The sequence below is a fragment of the Colobus angolensis genome, unplaced genomic scaffold (genome assembly GCF_000951035.1).
Source record: "Colobus angolensis palliatus isolate OR3802 unplaced genomic scaffold, Cang.pa_1.0 Scaffold69, whole genome shotgun sequence".
Classification (NCBI taxonomy): domain Eukaryota; kingdom Metazoa; phylum Chordata; class Mammalia; order Primates; family Cercopithecidae; genus Colobus; species Colobus angolensis.
Window position 1 is genome coordinate 5,051,376 of NW_012120598.1, and position 7,849 is coordinate 5,059,224.

The window sequence follows — 7,849 nt, forward strand, 5'->3', positions numbered from 1 at the left end:
TTTCATACATATATTTATAATAGTGAAATTTCTTAAAGCAAACTTGGATACTGACTTCCTGATCTGCAGGATTTAGGGAAAACCAAATTGATGCTTGAGCATCTGTAAGGAATCCATTCACGTCAACTTGAAAAACAGTTCCTCAAATTGGGACACAGATATGCCAGGTACAGACAGTCCACAGTATTAGAACAAGTTGAATTTCCAACATCAGTGGGTACTTGGATACATTTTCTCATTCAATTTAAGCAACTGAGCAAGGTCCTGAGCTGGGTGTAATACCAAAAAATTAAAAAGGATTCTCGTTTCCTACAGAAGCTCCATCTAGAAGAGAGGATAATGTATACACAGGTAACAAACCAAACATGGGGCACAAATGTGAAGCACGTTTATGGAGGAGCTATAATCTGCTTTGGGAGCATGGAGGAGAAAGATCACTTCCGGCTAGAACCCTTTTTGGAGTTCTTTTACTATGTACTTGGCCTGGGTTAAGAGAGCACATTGCTGAGCTGCCAGCATTTGAGAAAGGACAGAATTTTCCTAAGTGGAGACTGGGTATGATTGTTGAAGCCTTGCAGCACAGGTGAGAGGGTGAGATGGGATGGCAGTGACGTTTGTGGCTATCTCATTAGTCAACCCATTACTTGTAAAGCAAGAACTGGTACCCAATTCCTTCTCATTGACTTTCCCTCTCTGTTGCACTAGGCAGCAGCTGATAGATTAGGGTTAGTTAGTATCAGGTCATTGGTTGGTTACAGCTGGTGGTAGAACACAGGGCAGCTGGTTTCGGGGCGGTGGGTGGGGGGAGCGGGGGAAGTCAGGTGTATTTCATTGAGGTGGTTAGGATGGTTTTGGTGATGAGGGATGATGAGACTTCATTGGAATTTCATTGCTGCTTATCTCCAGAGAGGTCAACCACAAGACATCTCTTATCACTTAGCCTATGTTGCAGACTCTCATTACACGGTGAATAGTGTGTAAACAGATCTATATGTTGCAGGATTTCTGCTGAGCACCATTCCTAGTAGCAACATCAACAGTAGCATCGTGTATAAAACCACTGTTTCCTCAGAGCTGGTTTATGATCCACCTGAATCTGAACTGCCTGGTCGGCCCGGTAAAAATGTAGTGTCCTCAGCTCCATTACAGTATTACAATCAGTGGGAGTGGGAGCCTGGGAGCTTGGGAATATGCATCTTGACAAGCTTCCCAGGTGAGAATCCTTTGATCTTCAGTTATATGTAGAACTTTTCACTTAATTGTCTGCTGTGATGAACTTTTATTTACCAAAAATCATTTCTTTCAGCTTAGTGGAATAGTGAAAAATGTTCACTGTATTTAAACTCATTTCTGTAGTTAGACTTGGACTTTTAGGATATACTAGGTTAAGTGCTAGTGAGCTAGGAAATCCCTGAGCATTACAGAGAAGGGCAGAAGAGTGACTGAATATAGAGAAGACACCATTGTGATGACATTTGAGGAACCCACCTAAAAAATTCCAGTACTTGTATGTCTTAGATGAATGAAGACTAATACTAGTACACTTAGATTTGTTAAAACACTACAGTAACAGGCCGGGTGCGGTGGCTCACGCCTGTGATCCCAGCACTTTGGGAGGCTGAGACGGGCAGATGACCTGAGGTCAGGAGTTTGAGACCAGCCTGGCCAACATGGTGAAACCCCTTCTCTACTTAAAATACAAAAAATTAGCTGGGCATGGTGGTACGTATCTGTAATTCCAGCCACTTGGGAGGCTGAGGCAGGAGAATCGAACCTTGGAGGCAGAGGTTGCAGTGAGCTGAGATCGCGCCATTGCACTCCAGACTGGGGGACAAGAGCAAGAGTTTGTCTCAAAAAAAACCAAAACCAAAACAAAACAAACCAAAAAAACTACAGTAATAGACAAAAACAAAAACAAAAACAAAAAATCCTTATGTGAACATTATTTCACTTACCCTTATTGCTATGGGAGAATTTGAAACCCAAAGTGGAAAGTTAAACTCTTATGTGCAAGTTTTTCCTGCTAGTTTCACTGTTTTCCAGTTGTTATTAGTAGAGAACCACATGCTCAGCCAGCTTTTTGTACTTGTGTCCCATCTATGAACTCTACAATTTTTCTTTAAGCTCCTTTTTCTCTTGACATTTCTTCACTTTCTTGAGGTATTTGCTATCATCTATTTTCAGAAAATTTCTAGTATTCTATGTTCTGTATATATTCTTCAGTCCTCTGACTTGACTTTTTTTGTCATATTCCTCCATTTTTTTTCTCCTTAATTTTTTAGCTATTGGGTCCATCTAACTGATGACAGTGAATATGAAAGACTTGGTCTTGAATTCCATAAATTTCTGGGGAAGTGGGTCAGATCCTAGATAAATCTCTTAACATTTTGCAATTTTTAAAAACCATCCTTAGTTTGTGACTTTCACACACACATACACACACACACACACACACACACACACACACACACTCTCAGTCACTCACACATACATATATATACCTTGTTACTTACCCATTCCTCCAATCCAAACACAGACTCAATCTTACTCATGCTTCAAGAATTTTTTTAATGACTGGTCAGGAGGAATCCCTCTACGATGAGGAGATAGGCAGTCAGAAGCCTAGGAGGGCTGGGCATTAGAGAAAACCCAGGAACCCTGGTTCTTTGGGTTGTCACCACGGGATTATAGTTAGTTTGGAGCTAGAGTGTCCTTGGGGAGATCTGTGGTAGATCATTTGATTTAAATGACTGAAATGTAAAAGTTTGAAAGTTTGTGTTTAACACTTAATGCATAATAGACATTGTGCTTTTCACATGCATGATTTCATTTAAGCCTACACCCTATGAAATATGAAATATATTCATCATTTTACTGATGAAGAAATTGAGGCTTAGAGGAAGATTAACTATCTTAGGCTTCATGGAGTGTACTCAAATGCTCTTCAAATAAGGCATTTCCCAGCACAGATTTTCTTCAAGTGCCTTTGTAATGTTCATAGCTTTTTATTGTAACAGCAGGAAGGTTATACTACAATAGTTTATTCCAGCCCTAATGTTCTATGACTTTGTGTCTTCAGGCAGCAAGTAGGATTTTGAAGAACTGGGACTCAAAGCAAGGAATCCTCTTGTAGATATACAGTGGCAGATAAAATGAAGAAACACTTTTTCACTCTGTCACCCAGGCTGGAGGGCAGTGGCACGATCTTCGTTCACTGCGAACTTCACCTCCTGGGTTCAAGTGATTCTCCCGCCTCAGCCTCCTGAGTATCTGGGATTACGGGCACTCACCACCATGCCTAGCTAATTTTTGTGTTTTTAGCAGAGACGAGGTTTCACTATGTTGGCCAGGGTAGACTGGAACTCCTGACCTCAAGTGATCCACCTGCCTTAGCCTCCCAAAGTGTTGGAATTATAGGCGTGAGCCACTATGCCTGGCCTGAAGAAACTCTCTTGAGTATGTTCTACCTACATGGAAGCTCCATGGAGCCATAAGCTCATTCCACGGGTTAGGAGAAGGAATTTGTATTGGCAGCACATACAACTTGAACAGAAAGTGGGGCAAAGCCACATGGGTACTCTTACATGAGAATACTGTGTCCTAGGAGTCAGGAATGTTCCCCTTAGTATCCTCATAATTTTCTTCCATTGACTTTTTTGACAGATATCTTCTGAAATTATAATTTGTACTTTGCAAAAGAAAATGGGCCATAAAAATTATTTTAAATCAAGTAAAGACTCATGAGATTTATTTGGTTACAGTGAATAAACTTGACAAAATGTTGAGAAGAGTTGTTAAAACAAGTATACATTAAATATACTAACAATTACATTTGGTTGCATGTTTGTAAGTTATGGTTATTTAGAAAAACTGCATAGAAACCCAAACCTTAAAAAGTCTGCAAATTAAATCATTAGCTTTTCTCTTCTCTAACAAAGTAGGGTGACTAGTTCTTGGATTAACCCAACTATAACGTGGATGGAGCACTTGATTATCTTACAGAATATTCTCTATCTCACCTAAACCTCACAACAACCCTGTAAAGCATTATCCCCATTTCATGGATGAAGAAACAGGCTTAGAAGTGGAAAGGTAGATTCTCTGCTTGCACAACCATATTATGTGGCTTAGCTATTGAACTTGAACCTAGATTTGGAACTTCATTTCAAATATGACTTTTTAAATTAAATCTTTGTATCTTGTATGGAAACAATGTCTCACTAGCTCTCAGATGTTATTTACCCTGCAACTTGTTAAAAATATCTCACTTAAAAAATTCAGCTTCATAGCCTTTCAATTTCCCTTTAAGAGTCAAATGAAAGTATTAATTCTAAACTGAAGTTGCCTAAAGAGAAAATCGTTACATGGGGGAAAGTACCAGTTTCTAAGTATTTTAAACAATGTTGCCAGACAATCCATGATATAACTGGAGGTCACTAGTCCTTCTAATTTTTAACTACAAAAATATTATAGAAATTTGTGTTTAGCCCACATTTCTAACAGTTGAATCAAAGGTATTTATGAACATTATATTGAACAAGTCAAAACCTGCAATTAAGAATGACAGGAATACATTTTCTGTTAATGATAAAAACAAACGTGGGCTTGATATTTAAATGCAAATGTTTGCATTTAGGATACTACTGATAAATCTTTTAAATAACCTTACTTTTAAAACTTAGTTTAAGGTTGAACATCCCAGTGACCAGATTATGATTAACAGATTGAAAAATGATAAAGCCTGAAGTCTAAGTTTATCCAGCAGGGTGACTCATGCTTCTTTGTCATCCTCCCACGGCAGCAATTTGTTCCATGTGAATGCTAGTAACAGGCATCATACCCTGTTAATGCTAACATGTAGGAGTCAGTTGGAGGTAAAAACCCCTATCACGATTAGCATTAACAGCATACAGCCTACAGCAAGCCTTCAGCACTCAGAGGATGAGGCATAAAGAATTTAAACCACAGATTTCCCCTTCCTGGTTTGTGCCACCTGCAAGAGAGAAAGAAATGTTTGTGTATGCACATGCGGTTATAAAGCTGGAGTGACAGAATATAGTAAATCTGAAAGGAAACTAGTCCATTTTCTCTTGAAAGGAAGGAGCTAATTAAATCCGTGGAAGTAATTTGTTGAAAGTGGTAGAGAAATTGGCAATTAAAAGATGACATTATTACCTTTAGGCATATTTGAAAACTTTTTGAAAATTATGTTTTCAATTCTATTCTCTAGTTTTGAATCAGGTACACATATGTATCATCTTCTTTAAATCAAAAACAAAAACCACTCTTCAGCGTTTCCAAATGCCAAAATGCAAAGAGGGAAGCTTGCATTCTGACACAGTACAGTTTTTTTTTGTTTTTTTTTTCTGATTTGTACTTCATCTGGGAGCTAGACAATTAAAGGCCCAAATATTCAAAATGGTCCTTTATGATTTATGAAAATTAAAACCCAATTAACCTGTTTTATAAAGGTAGGGTTAAGGCTGAATTTTTCGTTCTGTAATAAATAGTTGAAGTTTTACCTTTATTCTTTCAGGAAATACGATACAAGCAGTGGAGGTTTGCCTACAAATGAATCTATCTGAAAATGTCCCCGTCTGCTATTTAGAGATTCCTTTGGGGAAAGCAATACTCAGTGGCTTTGGTTTTGACTATATAAAGGAAGTATGACTTAAAGAGTCCTCTGTGTTTCAAACTACTTGTCTTAGGCAGAGGGTTGATTAAAAAAAAGAACAAGATGAATTTGCTACTTCCTTTTAGAGTCAGATTTTACTCTCTCAGATAAAGTGACATTTCTCCCACAGGTTTCTGATTTCAGTGTTACTATAGCAGAACCTAGAAGTTAGAGTATCATTCAAGTATGTGGTCTCCTGCAGTACAAGAGGGGAATCACCTTTTCTTTTATTTAATAATGAAACCAGCTAGATATAAAAATGTGACTAAGTTCAAAAGAAACGTATGAAGTAAAAAATTCCCCAGTGAATATATTTTGACGGGGCAGAATATCGTGGTTTGGAAATTTCCAAACCAAGGAAATATATCATTCTTACTGATAGTATTTTTTTTAAACTTTACTGTTTTCTGAGATGAATTAGTTGATGATGAAAAAATTTGGATTAAATGATGTCATTTCAGGAATTCAATTCATTTTATAGAATTTCAGTCAATAAAGATTGTAAAAATAAGGACTTTTTCCCCCCTTACAGGGTCCTGGTCACAGTAATACATATTAATAATACATATTAATAAATACATATTAATAATCTAGCGTTAGTGCCTCCCCAGTCGAGATAACTCACCCTTTTCTTAAAAAGATGTGTTTAATTTGTATTGAAGGTAAATTGCTTGCATACTATTCTACCCATAAATTTTATTCCTGTTCTTTAAAGGTAACATATGAGCACAGGTATTAAAATAAATATATTTAGTATACTGATTGGCTTTTCCCTCTTTTTAAATATACATCTGAATTGCCTGATTAGAGCACTCAGAAAAGCGACAGTGTTTTTGATAATGTGTTATATATATTAAAAATTCTAATAGCTTTTTTATTGGTTCAAACTCTAAATGTATATTGAAATAAAACATGTCACACAGGTCCCCATTTGTTCTCAAACACAACCTTGTCATACAGGTGTGATGAATTCCTAATATTGCAGAGAAATGAGAAGTTTGTCTAAATATACTGTAGAACCTTAGGTCATATTTAAAACACAGTAATTGATGAAAAACATTAATGAACAGAATAAAGGAGAACATACCCCAGAATATATATATGTATATTTTTTTCAATTTAAAAATAGACTTTTAAGGACAGTAAAATGACCAGAAGGTCGTTCATCCATCAGTGTGGAGTCTACATCCACTTCCAGTGTTTTTGACTGGGCTAAGCAACCAGCAACAGAATTGCTGTGTGCCTGAGTGGGAATTAGTGGTCATAGACAACAAAGGCCAGTCTGTTAGCCAAGGCATTGGGCAGAGGGTGCTTTCGTGAGGTAATAAGAAATGAAGTACTTCTTTCTGGAATCAGTGTGGCCACCAGCTGGTAAAGTGGCAGGGGAAGAATTATACACAATTATAAGCCTGACAATCAATAGTGACAGTGCTAACCAATAATGTGACAAGCATAATGTTTAATGTGCATCAATACAATAAGGATTTATATGAATTATACATTAGAAATTAGATTGGGGTCTTTGACTAGGTAGTTCTGCAGATATACTTCCAGTCCTCCCCTCACGCCACAATACTTATGCCTACCACATGAAATATCCATTGTCAGTATAAGCTTTACTATGTAGCATAGGTTCCAAGTTAAATGTTCTTAACAGAATTACTACACACTGAGTATCAAAATCATCCCTTCTCACAGTGGGTAAAAAATCTACCAAGAGGAAGCACTATGTAGACCAGATTAATGATAACACCAAGTCTCTTTCATTATATGACAGGCAATTCTTCCTCTTGTAGTAAGAATGAAGCTGAAGGTGGCACTTTGGGAAATTTTTCCTTAGATTATGCTTTCCCGAAGGACATTTTTTCGGGGGCAGGGTGGGGTGTGAGCATAAGATTTAAGAATATCTGGTCAGGTGCGGTGGCTCACGCCTGTAATCCCAGCATTTTGGGAGGCTGAGGTGGGCAGATCACAAGGTCAGGAGTTCGAGAGCAGCCTGACCAACATGGTAAAACCCCGTACTAAAAATACAAAAAAATTAGCTAGGCATGGTGGTGCGTGCCTGTAATCCCAGCTACTCAGGAGGCTGAGGCAGCAGAATTGCTTGAACCTGGGAGGCAGAAGGTTGCAGTGAGCTGAGACTGTGCCACTGCACTCCAGCCTGGGCAACAGAGC

General features: G+C 37.9%; 1 long non-coding RNA gene across 1 annotated transcript in view; it reads right to left on the reverse strand.

Annotated features, from left to right (window-relative positions):
* Positions 1-3,716: 3,716 nt before the first annotated feature.
* The window catches only part of LOC105500824, a 5,643-nt gene continuing 1,510 nt past the window's right edge, over positions 3,717-7,849 (reverse strand). The window contains exon 2 of the long non-coding RNA XR_001000087.1: positions 3,717-4,993. This is a non-coding gene — a long non-coding RNA (uncharacterized LOC105500824). The remainder of the gene's footprint in view (positions 4,994-7,849) is intronic.